Source organism: Vicugna pacos, chromosome 33 (assembly GCF_048564905.1).
Source record: "Vicugna pacos chromosome 33, VicPac4, whole genome shotgun sequence".
Classification (NCBI taxonomy): Eukaryota; Metazoa; Chordata; class Mammalia; order Artiodactyla; family Camelidae; genus Vicugna; species Vicugna pacos.
In genome coordinates, this window is record NC_133019.1 from 7,939,259 (window position 1) to 7,962,958 (window position 23,700).

General features: G+C 43.8%; 1 long non-coding RNA gene across 3 annotated transcripts; it reads left to right on the forward strand.

Moving 5' to 3' along the window:
• The first annotated feature begins 1,314 nt into the window (after positions 1 to 1,314).
• On the forward strand, positions 1,315 to 21,879 carry LOC140691099 (uncharacterized). 3 transcript variants are annotated; one of them, XR_012066565.1, is made up of 3 exons: positions 16,854 to 16,959; positions 17,178 to 17,270; positions 20,817 to 21,879. It is a non-coding gene; the product is annotated as an uncharacterized lncRNA (long non-coding RNA). The 3 variants fall into 3 exon arrangements; XR_012066566.1 differs by lacking the exons at positions 16,854 to 16,959; positions 17,178 to 17,270 and adding an exon at positions 1,315 to 1,446; XR_012066564.1 differs by lacking the exon at positions 17,178 to 17,270.
• Positions 21,880 to 23,700: the final 1,821 nt, after the last annotated feature.

Genomic DNA, 23,700 nt, shown 5'->3' on the forward strand with positions numbered 1-23,700 from the left:
CAAATAATGAAATGAAATGATTGTTTCTCTTCTAGAATTTAGGGATTTCTGGCTCTTGCTCAAGGAAGCCCTGTGCTCATGAGACTGGAGGTTCTCCACTGAAGACCAAGTCAAGCCTCATGATTCCAGGCCCCTGGACAAAGGGTCTAGGGGACTTGAGCCACTGTCCTTCTTCCCCAGTGGATAAACCACCCACCCCCAGGGCACTGTCTCCCAGGGGACACTGACTGGTCAACCCTGTATAATGCAAAAGAGATCCAAGTGAATGGCAGTAATAAAATAAGGACAGTTTATAATCACTAATCCTCTCCTCAAAAGACTTCTTGATAATCTCCCTTTCCATCCCTCTCCCCAGCCTTTATTTTTCCTGCCTCCTCCATTTGTCTTGACTATAATACATAATTGAAATGTTTTTTTCTCATTAACAAGTTTTATGGAGAAAATTGTATACTTTCTTAATTTTATTTTGTCTTTATTTTTAACTTTTTAATTGAAGTGTAACTAACTTACAATATTTTATTAGTTTTAGGTACACAATGTAGAGGTTTGACATTTTCATACATTAGGAAATGATGACCATGGTTAAGTCCACCTGTCGCCATGCAAAGTTATTCACTTTTATTGACTATATTCCCCGTGTGCACATTTCATTCCTGACACTTATCTGTTTTATAACTGCAAGTGTCCCTCTTAATCCCCTTCACCTATTTTGCCCATCTACCCTTCCCCATCCCCTCTGTGACCACCTGACCACCTGTTTGTCCTCTGCATCTTTGAGTCTCTCTGTTCTATTCATTTTAAAAGCAGGAGAGTTGAGCGTTTTGCATCACCCAAAGGAAAAACCAGTGTGTAGACAGCAAAATGACCCCCAATACTTGAATCTAAAGTTTTCTTTTTGACTTTGAAGCTTTTTCCTAATTTGGTGCCGCCCTGTGTAAGCAACTGTATTTCCAGTCCTCCCCTAGCGTGGAGCCTGGGCTCTGGCCAGCAAGAGTCTCCCTAAGGACCCTGACTTTTGTCTGGGTGGTCTCCTCAAAGAACAAGCATGGATTCTAATACCAGCTGGGCCGCGCACCAGCGCTAACACTGTGGGGGGCGCGGCGGGGCTCTTACCGCAGTCACAGGGGTGCTTCTCACGGCTCCTCTGGACGCCGGTGCCCGGCTCGGCGTCTCTGCACAGGCCCCGCCGCCGTCATCTTCAAGTGGGTGCCGCGCGCCGCCTTCTGCACACGTCCCCACACCGGCAGTGCCCGGCTCGGCATCTCTGCACAGGACCCCGCGGCCATCTTGAAGTGGGTGCCGTGTGCAGCTCTGCACACGTCGCCTGAGGCGTCCGCGCAGCCGCTGGGTCCAGGGTGTCTGGCCTGAAGTGCTGGGTGCAAGGCCTCCCGCCCGCAGCCCTCTGTGAGCAAGAGGAATTAGACCAAGTACCAAGGCAAAAAAAAGGTTAGACTTCATTTCATTACCCCAATTCTATTTTTATTTCCCACGAATTTTGAGTGGGCTTTGCCGGCGACCATGGGATCTGGATTCAAGTTTGATTTTTGTTGGTAATAATATATTGTGGTCGGGCTGCGTCACAAGGGGAGGCATGTGACGTGTGGCGTTTCCGTTCTTATGACGTGACGTTCCCCCGTGGTTTCGGGATGTGCCCTGTGGCTCGGTCACCTTGAAGCTCCCCAGCCGCTTCTCACTCGCCGGTGTGAGCCACCCCTGGCGGTTGTGGTGGTTTTGTAGTGTGTCAGGATTTCTGAGAATGCCCTTTTTCTGTGGGTTTCTGGTTCTGACATGGGAAGCCCCATAAAAAGACCGGCAGAACCCCTATGCAGGGCCGCTGCTCTCCCAGTACCATCCGGTTCCCTGGCCCAGAGCTTCTATCTCGCTTTTTGCCTCTAAAGTGGCTAACTTACACCTAGAATTCTATTGGTTCCCTGAGCTCACTTCTGATTGGTTATTTCCTTCACTCCTGAATGGTTATTACACTCACTTCTGATTGGCTATTACTCTCACTTCTGATTGGTCCACTTCCCTAAGTTCTGATTGGTCTAGTTGTAGTACTTCATTTGCATGGAGCTCACTCCTGATTGGTCTATTTCTACAAAGCTTGTTCTTGGTTGGTCAACTTCTGTTGTACTTTATTTGCATATGATGTTGCGAAGTATAAAAGTGGCAGCCTATAAAAGGCCTGTGTTAAACCTACAGCTGGGGTCCCGAGGTTGAAGTGTTGGGTTTTGTGCGTTCGGCAGGATAACGAACGTGAGTTGTCCAGCACCGGGTGCTGCTTGGTGTCTTGTTCGGACCGAGGTTGCTGTCAAAACTTTGCTGTAACGCATTTTTCCGCAACGGTTCCAGGCGGTGCAGGGAGTTTGTTGAGACGTGCGCGGGCGGGTTGCGGCTCCCACGCGGCGTGGCTCGGCCACCTGCTCCGTTTATCTCCAGGGCCGCAGCCACGCCTACGCCTGTTGCCACCCGCACGCTCCTAGTTTTTCCAGTCTTGGGCTGGGGGGGTGTGCGTTAGCTCCCGACGAGGGTCCGGGCTTGTGCGGACACGGCGGCCACAGCAGCCGAGAAAGGGACTACCTTGGGTTTCCGCCGGCTCCTCGTGTGCTCCTGCTATCCTGCAGGTCCATCCACCTCCTTACCTCAGCTGCCCGCCTCTGGACTTGACCCTCTGGCGCCGCCCTGGATCCTGTTTTCATCAGCGATTGCAAAATGCTGATGTTCTAGTTGTAGCATTTCTTTTAGCTGATTTTTTTAGCTGAAATTCCTGACCTGCAGTCTCAACAAGAAAAGCAGAATAAGTTCTTGGTGTTTTTGTTTTTTTTTTTTCCTCTCTCTCCAGTTTTCTGCTTTACCAGTTTTCACGGTAATGAATTGGTTCCTTGGGATCTTGCAAAGGTGATAACATAGTTTTATTTATTTACTTCTTAAAATACAGTTTTGAACTCAGTGATTTTAATGTTTGATGTGGTATTATAGTTATTAGAATTACGATTACTATTGCTGTTATGTTCATCTTACCCATCTTTGGCCAATGGGAGATATATTTAAGTGGGTTCCTGGATCTTTGACACAAGCCCTGTGGCCTACGACAGCTTTGAATTGCAGTACAACAGAGTTCCAGGCCCATTGATGTTTCCTGTCCCAGCCTCGAAGTCGGCATTTATCGAAGAAGACATGATTCCCCTTAGTTGGAAATTCTTAGAGAACGCAGTCTGGGTATAGGGCTGTTCATTATTTTGGGGTTTGTCACGGCTTCTAGATTTTTTCAGTGAACAGAGTAAAGAAATACGTTTTTTAAAAGAAAATACATCATAAGCTCTTACTAACTTTTCAAATCAAATTTAAGATTGTAGAATTTTCCACTGGACTCATTCAATTTTGTGTTTTTCTCCTTTTCTGCTAACAGGTTTAGAGTCTAAATGTATTAACATAATTATTTATTTGATATATCCTAGTACACACAGTTTCAGAAAACACTGATATATATACTAATTTGTATATATAGATAATACATATTCTGAAATACATATATATATATGCTTGATAGTTTCAAAGTAATAATACTAACATAATTACTGAAAATCAGTTGAAGATTTCTTCATAATTTTTTATCCTCTGGATTCTTACAGGAATGTAGTCAAATTATTCTGTTTTAAAATAATTGAGGTAATTACTGTCTGTGTTTAAACTGTCAACTTGATGTATGTTTAGTTTCCTTTATTTTGCCCTCAATGTTTCAGGATTGTATTTTCGTTTTTGAATTTTATTCAGTTTACTTTTATAGTTGCATAAGACATTACTGTGGTTCCAAACTCAAATGTATAAAATGAGATACAGTGCTGATTCAGAATATGTACACAAATTCTTTAACACAGCCTTGCAAAGTTTGAGCCTAATTGTTCTCCCTTTTGAGTGTAGGTTGGACTCAGTGTCTTGGATCTAACAAATGAAGTGAGACACAAATGGTGGTATGTGACTTCTAAGACTAGGTCATAAAAGAGTATTACTCCTCTGCTCTTTGTGGATAATTTGTACTGGAGGAAGCAAGTTGCCATATTGTGAGGTCGCTCCTGCAGCCCTAGGAGAGGGGGTCCACGTGGTGAGGAACTGAGGCTTCATGCCAGCAACTGTGAGGGAACCGTTGTGCAGGTGGGTTCTCTCACCTGGTCAAGTCTTTGGATAACTGAGACTCACTGTCTGGACTACAATCTCATGAATTTTCATGAGCCAGAACCCAGCTGAGTTTCTTCTGGATTCTTGACTCTTACAACTCATGTGAGATAATAAAAAATACTGCTTTTTTAAGGCACTACATTTGGAAAATAATCTATTATCCAGCAATCAGTAACTAATACAGGTATGTTCAGAGAAGTCTCGTTTCCAGTCCTGTCTCCTCCACTCCCCTAAAGTTAAACATTTTTTACGAGCGAGTTAGCCCTTCTGTTGCTTTTTATTTTAAATATAAGCAAAAACATACATATTTGTATTATCCACCCTTTCTTAGATGAAAGTTAGTATGTTACACACACTCTTCTGAACCTTGCAGTTTTCAGTGGACACTGTCTGCTGAGGCTTATTCCAAAGCTGAAGATAGAGATAGTTTTCATTCTTTTTAACAGCTGCTGGGTGTTGCATTCTGTACCTGATCCACAGACTGTTCAGCCAGTCCCCTACTGACATTGTTTGTGTCTGCTCTCTAGCAGTGCAGATAGTGCACAGGAAATAGGATGCATGTTTTTTCATGGTTCTGCCAGTGTATCTTTGGATAGGTTCCTACGTCCACTCTTCCCAAAATTTTTTCCTGTTATTTCAGCTCTCGTGGATCTCTCTGGTTCTCCCTCCCCTACTGCAAAGTCTGTTCCATATAATTTAGTACTTAATCGCCTTTATTTTGTTTTATTCTGCGTTTTCCCTGTTAGTTCTGTACTTGTGAGGTTGGCTATTGTAGCCCACGTAAGGCAGTTAGGGCTCTGAGCTACTGCTGTCGGGAGATTGGGTTTAATGCTAAGTTTGTGGGGATTTAAGGAGATCTGACCTAGAAGGAGTGGGAGGGAGCCACGGGGGTCAGAATGTGCCAAAATGGGAAATCTTTTCTGGTGGGTGTCCCACACACGCAGCAGCTCTACCTGCCAAAGAGAGAAAAATATCATTCTCTCCCAACCCTATCATGATGACAGGAAGATAATTAAGATTATCTTGAAGATTAATCTTGAGCTTATTAAGACCTAAGATATGAAATAATAAGGACTCAGGTTACAGAGAGAATCCTTTCCTGGGCTAGCCAGCAGAGCAGGCAGCAAACACCTTGCTGGCTAGAAGTAAAGCCTTTGCAGGGGTAGATTATATTTTAAATGAATTTAGAGGATTTGGAGAACAAAGATTAAGAACCTGTAACTAAACAGCCGTTCTCTAAGGGACTGTCATCCTGAAGTGTGTCGTCATTTCAGGGGCGAGGTGCTTATGATGGCAGAGGACAAGGAGATGCCTGCCTGTCAGCCAAATTAGCTTGATCACACCTGGTGACCAAACACAAGTTCAAGTGCCTGGTCAGATCCCCTGCACATCTAGGATTGAGAGTGTACTAGTTTACAGCTCGAAATAAAGAAGCTACAGGCCCAACAAGGAATCGGAATGGCACAGAACCACAGAATGATACTGAGAGAACTTGAAAAAAGCAAGATGAGAACAAATCAAGCCAAAGGTGGCTCTCTGGACCACATGGAGTCTCACAGTTTCCTCAGGGGAGAGGAACCGGAATTTAATTTCAGAGCCTCCTTGTCCAGTCTAGTATTCACAGTTGCATCTATTTTTGCCTAAATTAACTGTATAGAAAACTGTATAAAGTTCTCACTTAAAGGTGAGGGTCATGTCCTTTTTGTTTTCATCCAGTCCTTAAATATTCTTGTATATTTACATACAATCATATGTACATAGTTACATGTTTCTGTGAAGGTGGACTCTGTTTTAGACAAGGTTCTGTTACTGGGGGCAAAACCAAGCATGCAGGTAGGCAGCGTCCCTTTACTGCATTGCTGAGGGGTCACTGCATTATTACACTATTGCAAAAGAATACTGACAAACACATGGGAACATCAGATTTTCAACAAACTCTGGATACACTAATCAGATCCTTAGCTCCAAATGTTCATCACGGGGGGTGGGTATAGCTCAGTGGTAGAGCGCATGCTTAGCATGTAGGAGGTCCTGGCTTCAAACCCAAATGCTCATCACAATTATATTCTGTCCCTGCATTTCCCCCCATCCTCATCTGAGTTAAATGTCAGTGCACATGAACATTTATGCAACTGATGAGATCCTTAAAAAGTTGCTTATGAATCTACTTTTTATTATCACAAAATATTTTTATACATGCAATGTGCAAGTCACTGAAGATGCCGATGCATTTATAGAACAGACATAAGTTATGCATTTTAGAAATTTATTATTTAACAAAGGAGACCAAGTACAAACACAAAGACAATCATCACTAAATGATTTCAGGAGCAGAAGAGTTTTAGGGTGCTGCCTGCTGGAAACACCATTCAGGGGCTGGACAGCAGTTGAACTAGGAGAGGTTTGGTAGACAGATAAGTGGAGAAGAGGGAAGAAGTTTTTAGCAGGAGGGACTGTGAGCTGAACTGAGAAACTGGTAATGTGTGGCACGTTATAGTATTAGCTGCGGTGAGCTCAGAGTAGCGGATTCCATCAGAGGGGATTTCGACAGGAGGGGCAGAGGGTGAAACATGGAGGAAGATGAATAGGCAGTGATGTGTAGGATGGAATGGATGGGGTGGGGTTGTTGGAGGCAGGCGAGCTGATTCAGTGTCTGTAAATAGAATCATATTTTTCACACTAAGACTGGGAACCCAAGGACAACTGATCATTTCAGAGGAGTCTCATCTTCCATTTCTAATTAAACTTTAACACTGCTTCCACCTCGTGTCCGTCTGATGAAAGAAATTTTCACATATTGAGGTATGGGGAAGTCATTCTGGCTTATACATAAGTTAACTTGAATTTTATGCTAATTAATTCAGCCTGTTTGTGGCCTGTCAAACACACATGGAACATCTGCTTTAATCATTAAAGGAAAGGGCACATTGACCAGAAGTAGAACGTGTCCATGTTAACAGTAAAGATTAAACGCCTCCCTTCCTGAGATGCCAATGCTAGTCCTCCTTTGATGATAAGACTCTCTTCTCAGGTGCCAAGGCCACACTGACATGCTGTGCATGTGCTGATCTGGTGTTTTTGAAACCTTGAAGGAATGTATTCCTGACTTGTTTGATGTTCTTTGTTCTGACAAGACATAAAACTCCTGAAAACCGTGCTTCTTTGGAGCAGTTCCTCAGAGTTACCTGACAGGCTGTCTTCTGGGCCACAGACCACAGTTTGACTCAAAGAAAACTCGTGTCTTTTCCTAGCATAGATTGCTTATTGACTATTTTCAACACATCCATATTTGACCTCAAGGTCTACATATAAATACTGGCATAGAGCTGGGCTTTCTATTCTGATTTATCCTTAGAAAATCAAGGAAATACTCAAAAGATAACCAATGGCTGGTTAATTGGTGTCCGGCAAATTCCAGTCTTGCATCCTGGGATTGCTCCAAGAAGGGGCATGTCTGTCCCTCCCGTGTGCAGAGGATAGCCCATCCTTCCTCCTAGTTTGTTTTTTTTGTTTGTTTGCTTTAGGAATATGGGGAGCATGGAAAGTCACATACATTGAGTGGCTATTTAAGAGCCAGCCTTTCCTCGTGCACCATCTCACTTCACTGTGGCAGCAGTCCTGCAGGTTGTATCAGTCCCACCCACAGGTAAGAAAAAGGAGACTCAGACGTAAAATAACTTGCTGAAAATTAGAAGCTAATAAATGGCAAGGCCACCGAACAAACCCAGCTCAAGCTGATGCTAAAGCTGAGGTTTTTCCCTCCACCCCATGCTGCCCCACTTGGAGGGGATGGTGGTAGATCTGGAGGAAGGAAGCAGGTGGTGGTACAGTGTTGGAAGTGAGAGGGAGTAATAAATACTTGTTACTTTTAAGGGGAGAATTATAAAATATCACAGCCGGGGCTCAGCTCTTTCCTGCCCTTAACCTATGAAGGTTGGCTGTTGCTGGGAGATGAGGCTTTCCTGCACAGGATTTGTTGTGGAGAAATTTTTAAAATTATCACTAAATCCTGCTCCTGCGATTTCCTGTCCTGAATGTCCCCATTCTCTTAACTCATTCTTCAAAATGAGTTCAGCTCAACATCACCTCGCCCCTGAATCCTGTCTTGGTGCCTTGCACATGGTGTAAGTCCTCATTCTGTCTACAACACCTGGGAAGGGATTCTGGATCATCAGTTCTAAAGAGAGAACCATCTCACTGCTAGCCAGTCACAAGCCTGGGTGGAGTCCAGATCCTCCTGCAAAACATTCCTAACTATTCTCATTGGTTTACTTCTGGACAACTGAGTCAGTGGGCTGTGGATGAGCATCTGAATGTCCGTCCTTCTTGTCTCTGGTCTCTTCCTCTCCTGTCCCCTGCCTTCTCCTCGGTCTTGACTGCCCCTCTGGCTGCTCCTCCAGGGCCCTGGCTTTATCCTGGAAACCAGAAGGGAGGAGCATGGTACTGATTGCTCTTGGTCATGCTGGGGGGATGGCAGTTGACTTCTGTGCCCGCTCTTGATGGGGCATCCCCTGGAATGGTGCCTGCCCAGTAGTAGGCCCACAGTAAACGTGTGCTGAACAACAGACATAGAAAATTGCTGAGGCCATTTGGATTCAACAAGTGGAAAATACACTAGATTTAAAGGTGGGGTTTTTTTTTTTTTGTATTTTGGGCTCTTGTTGTTTATAATATTTTTTGACCTCTTAGTGTGGTTGAAGCCAAGTTCATGTGCCTGATGCCCAGTAAGTCCAAATAAACCAAAGAATCAGAGTTTGGAGCAGAGAAAAGTTTATTGCAAGGGCCAAGCATGGAGAATGGGAAGCTTGGGCTCAAAAAGCCTGAACTCCCTGACAGTTCTTAGGGAAGAGTTTTCATAGGCAGAAATGTGGGAGGTGGGGAGGAGCGATGCAGGGTATGTAACCCTCCTCTGGTTTGTAGAGAGGTAACAGGGCAGAATTTCAATCATCAGCCTTCCGGTTCCACACAGTCTGGGGCCCACGTGCTTGTGCTCAGCCTGAACCATCCTCCACCTGGGTGGGGCCTTCGTTCTTAGAGAGGAACTCAGAGATATGAGTTAGATTGTTATCTGCATCCCTTCAGGAAAAGCCAGGCCCCTGCCCAGGTGCTGCACTGTTGTTTCTTTCTACATTCCCTCACTAATTAGTAACTGTTTGAATCTGCCTTTAAAACTCCCGGAAGGTCCAGGACGCTGAAAGCCTTTTTCCTAGAAGCAAGAAATGGGACACGAAAGGGCTTTTGTGCTCAGGAGGGCCCCACATGATCCCACTCGGTTTCATCAGCACAGACGTTAGTGTGGTGGGCTGGTGTCGTTTTCCTTCTGCGACAGCATCCTCTCCCCTTCATCCTTTAATAAGACTCAGATTTTTCTTCAGCCCATATTGTTTGGGTAGGGCTTGTTTTTGAGCACATTTGTGACCTAAATGGGAGCAATGAGAAAATTGCACTCCTCCACCCCACCATCAGGGACCTGCCTCGACCCCCTCCAGGTCAATGAGTGTGATACTTGTGTCTCTGTGTGAACTAAAAAGCAATAGTGCTCTCTACCAGAAGGCTCTAAGCTGGGTGGATAAGAGCCCAGAGCAGCCTGTGACTGTCCTGCCACCCTGTGGGAGGGGCCTAATTGAGAATAAAGTTCAAAAAAAGGAAGGCAAGAGAAAGATGGAGAGACATGGGGTCAGCCATGCCTGAAGTTAGATACTCCCTGCACCTTTCAGTTTTGAGAGATGGTAAATTTCCTTCATTACTTAAGCAAGTTGAAGTTGGGTTCTCATCACCTGCAACAAAAAGTCCTCATAGTGTAGTTATTATGCTAATGAAGTCCTTGTCCCTTTAATCAAAGTCCATCCTCCCCATGCCCGTCCATGAGATAAAAAAAAAGGGGAGAAAATCAAGAGCTGATGGGGAAGGAAACCCTGTCTCAGTGTAATAATACTGTAATCCTTTGTCTTCATGTCTATAAGAATATGAGCACCTCACAGGCACGCATCCCCAGAAGCTAGCACAGTGTGTAAAGCACACTAAAAGCTCAAAAGTATTTATTGGTTGAATAAACTTACTCAGTTATTAGCTTTGGAGTCGATTGGACCTGTATTCAAATCCTGACTCATTTACTAACCAAGTGATTTTAGCCAAGTTACCTCACCTTTCTGATCTTCATTTCTTTGTCTATCAAATGGACACACTAATAGTACCTACTTCACATGGTGTCAGGCAGATGACATAATGGTGCATATCACGTGTAAATATGCAATGATATGTAAAAACTTCATTATTGTTAAACAAACAAAATAGAATGATTAGGACCTAGACTTTCTCATATGAAATTTCTATAGAATGCTGTCTGTTATAATGACATTTTAGTGTTTATTGCTTTATCATATAATTATGTATAGCCATGTGATCGTAGGCAAATTACTTAACCTCTCTGAACCCAGTTTACTTAAATTGAGCTTAAGTCTAATACCACACATGCCTGTTCTTGGGTTAAGTAATATACGGCATATTAAAATACCCAGCTGGATATAATAGAGTAGGCAGCCTCTAAACTGACCCTTAATCTCCATCCTCTGGTATTCATGCCTTGGTTGAATTTGTTCCTCACAAGTGCTATGTGTAGTCCAACAGACTTGTTCTCTGCTCTTTCTCATTTTCTAACTTTTGTTCCCTGTTTCCTTGTCTGGAGCTCCCCAACCCCTGCTTCCCCACATTTTAGATAGCCTGGAGGTCCTTCTAGTGCCATCTCTCATTAAAGCCTTTGCTGCTCCCCCCACCCGAATGCCCACTATTGGAAGTCATCTTCTCTTCCCCTGCACTTCAGAGCAAGTATTTATATCTTTCTTCGGCCATCTGTACTTCTACATTGTATCATATCAGTTTTTATTATGTCTGACCTCCCAGAATATCATCCATCTTTGTGACCCTATTATATGCTAGGGCACAATGACTTACAAAAATGGTGCTCAGTAAACTTTGGTTAAGATACTGCTGTGAGTAAGTGTGTGAATGAATAAATAGAGGATTATGAAAATAATGGTATTTTTGTTCCTGTTTCCTCCTTCTTGAATGTGGACATCTTCCATTGCCTTCAGTATATTCCCCTTAAGTCATCTTTCCAGGATTCTAACATTCTTTAGTGAATTCATAAATAACCTACCCCAAGGAAAATTCCAAATCAGCAAAAAGGAGCATTTCTATCCTATTAAGCAGTATAGTATTATTATGACTAAAATGTTATGGCAGTTCACAATTTGTATTAATTATTTATACATTCTGTCAGGCAGTCATTTATCACCTGCAGAGGGTGCTATGGAGGGGAATGAAAGAAGTATAACTTGTGGTTCCTGCCCTTACAGGCCACCTAGGAAAACCACAAACTAGTGGCAAGTTTACTAAGGCAAGGCATTGGAGGACAGAGCTCTGCAGAGACAGGAGTCAAGGAAGACTCTAAGAAGTACTAACCAACACAAATGTACAAAAGAATTAAAATCCATTATGATTTGGAGGGTTAAGGTTTTTTCAGCCACAGCCCTGAACTCAATGCTCATTTGAAGCTTTCTGGCTTTGAGCCTAGGAGAAGATTGAGAATAATTAAAACGTCAGCAGAACTGCTTTTCTTTTGGATTTCCATCAAATTAATACCTGTGGTTCTGTATTTTCCTTGCCAACCTAGCCAGGTAAATTTGAGAACCCATTCAAAAAACTGTTTATCTAATAATGCAGGTGTTATTCAGAGGCCGAGCACATTGGTGGTGTCATGAGGGGCTCTGCCCCTGGAGGAAACCAAGCCTGTAGGATCCCTCTCAGAAATGGGGTCCTACTGTTGAGTGGACCAGAACCACCTCCTCCACTTCTCAGTTGTCTGGAGATTTCAGGCTACCAACCCCAACCTGGAAAGATACTTAAAAATCACAGTATGTCACATGCTACAACTTGGATGAACCTTGAGGACGTTGTGCTAAGTGAAATAAGCCAGTCACAAAGAATCACTGTATGATTCCTATCATGTGAGATACCTAGAGTAGTCAAATTCATAGAGACAAAAAGTAGAATGGTGGTTTCCAGGCTCTGGGGGAGGGAGGAATGGGAAGTTGTTACTTAATGGGCACAGAGCTTCTGTTTCGCAAGATGAAAAAGTTTTGGAGGTTGGTTGCCCAACGATGTGAATGTTCTTACAGCTGAACACTTAAAAATAGATCAGGTGGTAAATTTTCTGTTATGTGTTTTTTACCACAATTTAAAAAATCATTTTAACACCTCCTCTGCCTTCAGACTGGACAAAATTTTAATGTGCCCCAAACAGATGGGAATTTCTTATGTACTTAAAGATTTTGAGAAAATACACTACCGTCTACTTCCTGTGATCGTGCCGGCAGTGCTCTAAGTCCTCACTATGAGGAGTTTCTTATTTAAATACACCAGAATAGCTTTTGGGCAGCGTAAGCCTTTTCCCGAACTTTGTTAAAACAAAACAAAAACAATAAGAAGAAAAACTAAACTGGAATGAGACATTGACTACTGTGATCCTACCAGGTCAAGTAATCATTTAGAAAAGCGAGCAGTGGGTGTGGGTATAGCTCAGTGGTAGAGTGTGTGCTTAGCATGCACGAGGTCTTGGGTTTAATCCCCAGTATACTCTCCCATCAAAAAAAAAAGAAAAAGGAAAAAAGGGAGCTGTGAATGATTATTAGAGTTTTCTTTATGTGTCAGGTATTTGTAAGAGCTTTCACATATATGAACTCATTTAGTCCTATTAACTCATTTAGTCCTCATAACAACCCCATGAGGTAAGTACCCTCCTCTGTTTTGTAGATGAGAAAATTTTTGCAGAGAGATGTTAATTACCCAGGATCACAGCCCATAAAGCAGTGAAACCAGGCAGTGCAGCTCTTAGGGCAGTGCTCTGAAACACCAGCCAGCGCAACCCTTAGGCCTAGTCAGGAAGGACTCCCCTTCCAGGCCCTTTGCTCTAGAGGACCTCCCTGCCTCTAGCTGTACCTCTTCCCATGGGAAGAGGAGTCTAGGGGCTAAAAAGCCATGACCACCTGAGTCCCGAGCCACGTAACCTAATCCCACTATCCTCTTCCTAAATAGTCCCAAGTCTGCCTCCAGGGCCTTCACAGGCGGCTTTCTTAGGTCCATCCCTCTAGGGCACTACTGCACCCCCAGTGTGTGCACTTGGAGAAACAACAGGGCTCCAGAGGGTGGCTGGCTATGGGGAGTATGGATGAAGCCCAGATGTGTGGGGTAAGGTAGCCTCCCAGTGAAGGGCAGAACCAGATGTGGGAAGAGCAGGGAGGAAGCCCCAGTCTGAGGGTCGAGGGCCAGCATGGGCCCACACGACCCTGTGCTGGCACAGAACTCCAAGGAGTCTGAGAATTCTAAATGGGAACTGGGCCTTCCTGGACATTATGGAAGTCTATTTGTTTAGGTAGGAGAATAGAACATATTTTATTTAACAGTTTGTTAGCTTGGTCAAAACTTTAAGTATGCAGAGGCAAGTGAGCCTTCCTTTGCAGTCTTGCCTGGGGTCCACAGATACCAGAGGGGAGCGCCTTCCCCGTTCACCTGCTTCTCATCAGTAGCTCACGCGGGGGGTGAGGCACGCATGTCAGGCACTGCTGGGAGCACCCCCAGATGGTCTCCTTTTGTCTAACAACACGGGGACAGAAGCCTACGTTTCCACGTGGCAGTTAGGGGAGGAAGCTGTGCTATGGTGGGATTTTCCTCCCTCCCTTGTCCCACAAGAAGACTGAACAATAATCATAATAACTCTCCCTTTTTGACTCTAAAATCCTTTCAAAACACCAAATGAGATTGGTAGTCATGTTTAGAAGATTTTCAGGTCATCCCACTGCATTACCTTTCTATCCTGATGAAATAAACAATGACCAGGGTCTATTTTAAGCCACCCTGATGGCAGACAAAGAACCACCCGAGACATCTCCTTTAAACAATGGCTTGAAGTCACATCCCCCCAGAGGGAGGATCTAATCCTGGAGTCCTGCTGCCCAAACACGCAAGTGACACATAGTGTGCCTACAAGAGAGTTACTTCCAAAGCGATCTCATCTTAACTTCGGGTTGTCCTTGTGCTTAAGAACGTTCAGGGTCACTTGGTTCACGTTGCAGAGGAGGAAATGGACTCCAAGAGCACGCAAGTGGCTTGCCCAGGGAAACCTGAATCTTTCACGCACAAAACCAGGAACCAGGCCTGGGTTCCAGGTATGCCTCTTATTCCCAAGTTACCAAGCTCAGTGTAGAAGAAAACCCTGGCCCATTACCAGCCTTATGGTGACAGATACTAATTTCACCTACTGGACGCCTTAACTGTCCTAAACCTACTGAAGTAAAATGATGCTGTCCTTGTCCGCAGGCGTATAGCAAAAAGGTAGCTGCCCGTGTCCAAACTGACCACCATGTCAGTGCAAGAGGAGAGCGCTGCTAGGGGACTGCGAATCCAGATGTGACTGCCCGTCTAGGATTTCCTCCCCATCAAAAGGAACAAGCCGTCAAGAGGCAGTGACCCCAGCAGTGGTATTCCACAGAGGACCAAAACCACCACACAGCTATCAGCACCATTGTTTTTTCTGCCTGTAACTGTCAGGAGGCATAATAACCTTACATAATGAGAGGGATGTCTTCCCACACAAGTGACTCTCCAATCCCCCTCCAGTGCCCCAGGCGTGGTCATTATGGAGATGGAGAGCACGGGAGCCGCCAGAATTCAGCACTCACAGTGTTCCAGCTCTCTCACAATTGGCTTTTTTTAAGATACAAAGCCATAAATGGAGTGAGGGTAGGTGGGTGGTACTTTTGCACACCCATTATCAATAACCACTTGCCAAGGCTAGCCTGCTTTACCCTCTTAAAAATAGTAAAGAAGAGGAGGAGAGGTTGAGGAGGGTGGGCAAAGAGTACTTGCTTTTTTTGTGTGTTGCTTAAGCTTCGATCTGAGAATTTGCCTCTGGCTTTCTCTTTCCAACCAAGCAAAATTTAAAAGTGACATGAAAAGACAGCCCAATGACTTGAGTCAAATATTTCCAATTTGAAAACTATGCAGAGGCTGGGATTAGGTTAGATTAGAACTGGAGCAAAAATATTTTTAGCTTTGTTTTGAGTATATGGTTTCTTGTCACCAGACTGCCAGGGCTTTACCAGAGATTATGGAGACTGCATCCGCCTGGTTCTTACCTGGCCCTATCGCATCCCATGTTTGTATTTTCAGCCTACATTTTGCACAGTAATATGGTTAGCGTCTTGGGTTGGGTTCCCCAGAAAATAGACTCTGAGAGGGTGATTTGAGTGCAGGAGGTTAATGGAGCTGTGCTCTCAGAAACAACGCCTGTAAGGGAATAAGGTAAACAGTTACAATAGGGGGCCACAGGTGGCTCCCGAACTGGGATGGCCCTTCAGAGTTCTTCTAAACTGGGATGTGGGCTCGGGCTTCTGTTGCTCCGTCTAGACTGGTCACTGGATGTGGGCTGCCTCCAGCTGGACCAGGCAGTTCCTGCAGCCAAGAGCAGTTCCCAGGAGGGGATGGGGGTGTGAGCCAGAAACTGGGGCAGGGGTGGGGAATGAGTTTCTTGGTCTTGAAGGGGAACCTGGGTAGCCCACCATGATACTCTGGTTGCTTTTTCCTCCTGCTCAGAACACAAGTTGATGAAGGCAAGCCTCTTTATGTTTGTGCTCCATTTGTATCCCCAGTGCCTACAACAGTAGTTGGCACATAACAGGTGCTCAGTGTGTGATGAAGTAACACTGAATGCGTTAACTCCCTTTTTTTTTTCAGTGGAAGTACTGGGGATTGAACCCAGGACCTCATGCAACTCTTTATTCTACATAATTCTTTCCTTTAAACATGGAGGTGAGGGTAGTCCTGTAACATTTTTTCTCCCCTGGAAATATTTAAATATTCTTCTAAGACCTGAGGACCTTCTCCTATGTAACTATATTAAAATGATCACTTTTAAGAAATTTATATTGATAAAATGCTATGATCGAATATAAAGTCTATAGTCAAAATTTTTCAATTGTCCTAATAATGTACTTTCTTCCTTTTTGAGTCCAAAATCCAGTCTAGAATCACACATTTAGTGGTCATGTCTCTGGTTTTTTTTCACCTGGAAAGTTCCTCAGCTTCGTTGTGTCTTTCGTGACAGTGATGTTTTGATGTTTTTGAAGCACTTAGTCTAGTTGCTTTATACAGTGTCCCTCGGTTTGGATTTGTCTGTCTGCTTCCTCATGATACATTCAGGTTGAACACTTCTAACAGGAACACTGTATACAGGATCCTGTGTTCTCACAGCTCACAGCGGAAGTCAGATGATGCTCTTTGTCTTGTTATTGGTGATGTTAAGTTGAATCATTTGGTTAAGGAAGCGTCTGCCAGACTCATCCACATCAAAAACATCCTTTCTTTTCTCTTTGTACTTAATCTGTGATGTGATTCTCTGAGATGGTGTGAGTATCCTGTTCCCCCTCTCAATGATTTTAGTGTCCACTGATGACTCTTGCCTAAATCAAGTATTATTGTGATGGTTACAAAATAATGTAACACTTTTAGAACTAAAATATCTTACCTGGTTGGCAAACAGTCATTGTGGAATCTCTGTAATTAGAAATTCTACCTATTCTAAAGTCATCATAATGATACGTCTCATAGAATGCCTCCTTAGAAGTACAACTCTGAACTGGAAATGCTTCACCAAACTGGAGAGTTACCTTTCAAAGTTTTCATTGAATGAGCTGGAGATGAGAAATAGAAACCCATGCTATTCCTGAGGTCAGACCAGAATTAGGCTCTAGTCAAAACGGGATCGAAGAATTCCGCATGTGAGGCCTCAGATGTGAATGTGGAGAGACTGGGAAGACACCCAGGAGTGCTTGGACCATCCATTACCTAAGATAGATGAAAAAGCTCGTTAGTAGAAGTGTAGATGAGGAGACAAGTGTTCTCACCTCAGTTTTCTTCCTAATTTAATTTTTTTCTGATTACAACAGTAATCATTGTATGAATTTCAAACAACAAAGAAATGAATACTGTAGAAAGTAAAACCAAAACCCACTGAGCTTTCAACTGTTAACATCATGGAGGTATATTCAGCCTGACTTCTGCTTTTTCTGATTGTCTACCAATCTATGTATTTACCTATCTATATACATGAATATCCATGTTTACACATTTTAGAGGGTTTGTATCTCATATATTTATACATATGTATAACAGATGAACAATGTTGTATGTAAGTAAACATAAAGACCGGCTGCCTTGTTAATTCAGCATTTTTAATTTAATTATATTTTAAATTAATTTTTTTGGTTTTAACTTAAAATTCTAACATTTTAATCAATAACTCGTGGCTTTAAAAGTCAAATTGTTCTCCAAGGCTTGTGATGGAAACCAGCAGCGCCCTGCGTCTCTTCCCCCTACTGCCCAGGTCCTGCTTCCCAAAGCCATTCACTTTAGGTCCTTTCAGTTCTTTGTTTCCATGTTTCTAGACAACTTCTTTGCACTATTGTGTTTTGATTTTTTGGTTTTAGATATTTTCTGTTGACTTCCCACAGTGGAAATGAGTACTTGGCTATCTTACACTCTCCCCCCGCCCACCGCACACACACATACATGCATGCATGCTTCCTTTCTCTTTGTTCTATAGTTAAGCAAAATATGCTTATCATCTTGGTTAGATTACAATATAATGTTATGCTGTCATGACTCTGTAATTATTGCTCACAAGGCTATGCAGGGGACTATGCTTTCCTTTCTTTTCTTGTACTTTTTTGTTTTGCTCAGTCTCAGTGTTCTTGTTTCTTCCTTTACATGGTTTTCTAACTACCTTGCACTAATTCATCCCCAGACTCTCAGCCACCAGTTTAAATCTCTTCTTATTCTATTCATTTGTGTTACATAATGCATCAGCTTCCTGGACCTCTTGGTGATGTACCTTCTGGCCCCTCCACCCTCCTGGTTGTTCTCTAGACCTGCAGCATGGCCTGGGTAATGGAATCTAAAATTTCCTTTCACCACAATCCTGAAAACACCCTTCCCCTCTCTCTGTTGTATCCCCTGTTTACTATATTCCATATCTGTTTCTTTCTTTGTTTATTCCCTTACTTTGATGGAGAACATTCTCTGGTATAACTTCCCAAGAGAAATGCACATGATATAAATTTTTAGTGATCTTGCACAACTGGAACTATCGCATAGCTGTTTTCAGCCTCCACCTCCATAATATGATTGACAGTTTTCCTAAATATAGAATTTTAATTGGAAATATTTTTTCTCTTTTATTTTTAAAGCATGGCCCTAGTGTCTTCTTTCTTCCAGTGCTACTGTTGAGAATTCCCATACCAGTCTGATTTCTTATCCTTTTTATGTGGCCTATTTTTTCCATCAGAGAACTTTTACAATGTTCTCTTTGTCCCCAGTGTTCTGAAAATTTACTCTGCTGTACACTGGTGTGAGTCTTTCTTCACTGATTGTGCCAGGCACTCCGTGGGCTGTCTCAATATAGAAACTCATGGCCTGCATTTCTGGAGAATTTTCTTGACTTAGTCCTTTGATTGTTCCTTTCCCTCAGTTTTTTCTTTCTACAATGCCTGTTATTTGAATATTGTACCTCTAGAACAAATTTTCTGTTATTTCCCCTATCTTTTCACTGCTATTTTCTACCTTTTGGTTTATTTTTACTGATATTCTACTCTCTGAGGCTGTTCTTCAAGTTGATCTTCTAACCCTTCTACTAAACTGTTCATTTCTGCTGTCATATTCTTAATTTCCAGTAGCTCTTTTTTCTTTGGGCACGTTTTCTTTTTAAGTCTCTAGGGTACATCTTTTTCTTATTCCTTGGAGGATAATAACCAGCTTTTTTCAAATTTTCTTCTGCTCCTGCCTTACTTCTGTTTCCTTCAAGTCCTTTCTCTTCTTAATATCCACGAGCTATTAGCACCAAAATGCCACATAAAGGATCATTCCCAGACTCACTGGTTTATAGCAATAAGTGTTTATTTCTCATTTATAAGTCCTTCTGTGGCAGGCCAGTGGGTTGGCTGGTATGTCTCTGCTGTATGTGCTTCTCACTCTTCTAGGACCAACCAGCTACCCAGGATATGACCTCCCATTGATGGCAAATTTCACTCCTTTGCTCATGTCACATCCACAAACATCTCATTGGTCCAAGAAAATCACATGACCAAATCCATCACATTTGTCTTCAGTGGAAGGGAGAAAGGGTAAATCTTTGCTGAACAAGGAACCAAACTTAAATCTTCTGAGTTTGTTTTGGTTTCTTCCTTTCATGTTAGAAGCTTTCCTAAAATGCTTGGTGAGCCTTGCCAGGGCTGCTCATACTTAAAAATGAAGCACAGAAAAACTGATTGAGGAGCTTTATGGAATAGGCTGGTCTTGTTGACTGTGTTGGGTGATTTGGCTGGGCTGTTTCACCACCAGTGAGCACCTGGGTCTTGTGGGTCTTGGCCCTTGAGCAGCTCAGTTTCTGAGAGAAAACTCTTCCAATATCCTGCCTGGGACGGCTGACACCAGCTTTCAGCAGTCTGGAATCGAGTGAAAGAGGAGGCTGTGGAATCTCACTGTGTTGGTAAATCCCTACTTTCAGGGTGATTCCCCTGCCCTATGCCTGGTATCCCTGATTCTAGAATGCCTCTGGTTCATCCTCTTCAGAAGGTACACCTTTAAGCTTTTGCTGATTGGTAGGTGGGAAGTCACCTGCAGAGTCAAGTTGAGGTGGGAATCTGGGGTCTCCTGATTCTTATATAGACTGTGAACAAATGCTCTGCTTTCTAGATCACCCTGGACACTCACCCTCTGAGGCACCATGTACCACCCATTTCTGAACTATTCCGGAACTCCACAGCATGAATGTCCTGACTTCTGGGCTTCTCCTACTACAAATTTAAGAGTTAGCTTGACCTGGTGTATGAAACTGGCCATCAGCTTTCCAGTCTCCAAAATTTTATTCTGTCGTTTCTTTCCTATTCTTTTTCATTCTGTGGTTTTGTGCATTTTTATACTTTGATACAGTGGCACTAACACAAGTGTTTCATCTACCATATTTTATCAGAAGTCTCCCAACCTGTTGTTATTCAACCAACCTGTATGTCTAGAATAACTTTCCTTAGCAGTGTGGGGATGATTGCTTATTTTTATTATTGTTGCATAAAACTCATTTAATCAATCCCCTATTTATGGACATTTATATCATTTTGCTCTAAAAATAATGCATGTGAACATTGGTGGACATTTCTGAACAGTAGGTCTGAGCAGTGTAATTGCCGGGTGTACATTTCAAGGCTCACTGCTTTCAGACGTGTGCAACGAGCAGCAGGTGCCTGGGCTCTTGTAGGTTCTGCCTGCAGAGATCTGCTGTCCTAAGGGTTTGTCCAGCTGGTTCTCACTGAAACCCGATGCTGGGAAACAGCAGCCTTTTATTCACAATGCAGATGGAGTCCTGAGGTCATTTTTAGAGCAGAGTATTGATCCCAAGTTTGTGCTCAGATCAGTCAGTGATACACAGCTGAAGGTGAGGCAGAGTCTGCACAGCAGGAGTTTAACATCTTTTGTGCTGCTGAGAGAAACATGGCACTGAAGATGAACCAGCTGTACTTTCCTTTTCTCTGCAGTTGGGCACCAGGAGGGAGATCGTGTGACAACAATGTTTGTTCTGACTGTCTTTGTCGGCACCTCTGAACAGACTTACCACAGAATAAATGGAGAGAAGAGAGCCCTGATGAAGCTACGACTGCCCAGGTCTCAGGTTTGGTGACAACCCTCTGGATGTCGGAAATGTCGGCCAGTCTCCTTCCTTGCCCAGTGGCACACATGGCAGTCATCTGGTTCACAAACAGTCCCGTCCTGGCCTGTACCCTCTCCTGCCCTCCCCGCTACTTGTGCATTTTTTTAAAATATTGAGGTAATCAATTCATAATATATTTAAAACAGAAATCACCCGTATAATAGGCATCATTTATTGGGCGTTTTCGAGAGCCAAGAGCTTTATGTGCATCACCTCATTTGGATGCTCTAATCCTCGTGGGTGTTTTTATTACACCCATTTGTTACCCCCTTTTGAAGATAAGGAAGTGAAGCTAAGAGAACGCAAAGATACTACCCAAGGTGTCATAAGCTAGTAAATCACGGGGTTTGAGCCCAGCATTCTGACCCCAGGCCCAGGCTATTTACTGAAATATTGCTTTCATTTCTTCCAGTTACCTTCCAGTCTCTATCCACATGCATGCGCATATTCACAGTTAAAGTGTACAAAATGCTCTGTACTCTGCTCTCTGCTCCCACTTATCACATCAAATGTGTTTACATGCTTCCCCCATCGGTGTAATAATTTGCATCTTAATGGGCTCATGATGTTTCATTGAATCATCATAGCATCATTTACCAAACTATTTCCTTCCATAGGAGTTTTCTGTTTTCAATATTTTTGATTAGCATAGACAACACTGTAATGAACTTCTCTGGGCTCTCAGTTTCTGCCTTAAAAACTTTATTTCCTTAGGATAAATTCCTAGCAGTGGGATTTGCCACATATCCTGTTGCTTTCCAATGTGTTGTATTAACTCACAGTACTACCAAGAGTGAATTAGTAGACCAGTTCCACTGTATCCTTCATAAAATTAGCCTAATGGAGCACTTCTAAACAGGAATATCAAATAAATGGAGTACTATTATGATTATGGTTGCAACAAAAATTATTCCCAGTAATCAAAACATCCTTGGAGCCTTTATCCCTCATTTCTCTGTGGTTCCCTCCCCTGTTGCTGTAATGTCTTCATCTGAAGTCACAAGTGATGACTTTGGCTCCACTACAGGACACCAGCAACATGGGTACAAACTGAAAAAGGAAATCCATTATTCAGACACCAACACTGGCACTGAAATTGCTCCTTCTCCTGCCTTCCCTATCCATCTCCCTCTCATTTATGGGAACAAAAAAATTAGGGACATTTTGATTCCTACCTCCCCATTCTCTTGCCAGTTTCCATAACTTAAACAGTCCCGCTTCCAATGTTGACCGTCCCCCATTTGCACAGCCACTGGGCTGGTGCTGATCTTCGTCATCACTTACCTGGACACCATGTCACAGGGCTCCCTTCTTACCCGAATCCAACCTACATACTGCTCCCCTTTAATCCTCCTGAAGCCCAGCCTCTGATCAAGTCATTTCTGTGCCTCAGAGTTGCCTCAGGAGTGGTGTCCAGCCTGTGCCTCTATGTGCTCCAGAATGTGCACCCTCCCCTGGCCCAGTCTGCTTCCCTCCCCATCTTCCTTCAGTCCCCTGGATGTGTCCTCAGTTCTTCGAATGTGGTCCTTGCAGGTCTACTGCCCAGGAGCTTGAGGTAGTCCTCCCAGCTACATTTATTTATGTCAACTGTTTTGAATTACAGTTGGGCTGGAGGGGATCTAGGAAGGGCTCTCATGCATCTTGAAAGTCACCAATGAGTGTTATGACACAGCCTTCAAAACAGCCTTTCTGCCTGAAGTCTCGCCAGCTCCCTTTCCCCATCTACCCGTGACACAGCTGCTAGAGTGATCGATCTAACTGTGGCTGGGTCACCTTCCTCCCCCAGTCTTGGTAGGGTGTCATCTCAGGCCTTTGGGAGCTGGCCCTCTCTGTCCTTGTGGGTTTGTCGTCCCAGAGCGCCATCCTCCTTACCCTGTCTCCATCGCTCAGTCCCGGCCTTACACACCTCCTCAGAGATCTTAACAGAGGTGTTCTTGTGTACTTCAGGGCCATCCACAGGCAGTGGCTTCTGCCTGGAGGGTCTCTCATTCCTGCGGTCTCCTGGCAGACTTCTATTTCATGGCTCAAGTCAAATGCCATCTCCTCTGGAAAGTCTTCTGAGACCTACACAGACAGTTAGGCATTAGTGATTCCGTGATGTTTATGTTCATGTTACGGTACACTGATTGAATCTCTCCCAGTTAGATGTGGACTCCTCCAGGGAAGGGACCATGTTTGATTCGTTTTGATGCTCCTGATGCCTGGTATTGTTTCTGGCACAGGTAGTTGCTTCTGGATAAGAGTATAGCTAGAGCCCTGCCTCCCCTGAATGGAGTGGCTACATCTCCGTCCTAGTGATCTCAGAGAAGAGTCCACTATGTAGACTGGGAACATCGAGTTTGGAACGGAAGTGGACTCTATAACTCCTGTACTCCCTCTCCCCCTGAGCCCGTTACGGGAAGGAATAGAGATGTCTCCAGGAGCCTGTTGGTTCTGGATGGAAAAAAGAGGACAGGGAGCAAAGGCTGCCCCGATCCCGTCCTTGTTTGCTCAGTGTTCCTACCAGTATCACTGCAGCCATGCTGCTTCAGTTTCAGAAACAGCTGGTTCCAGTTCCCAGGGGTCTTCCACTCTCCCCGAACCAGCCTCATGGAGCTCCCGAGGTGCCAGCACCTACTGGGCAGTGCAGCCTTTGTGGGAGATCAAGGGCCCCCCCTCCCCAAAGCTCCTCCGTCTGGGTTCCAGTAGCCTCAATCTCCTTTCCCTCCAGC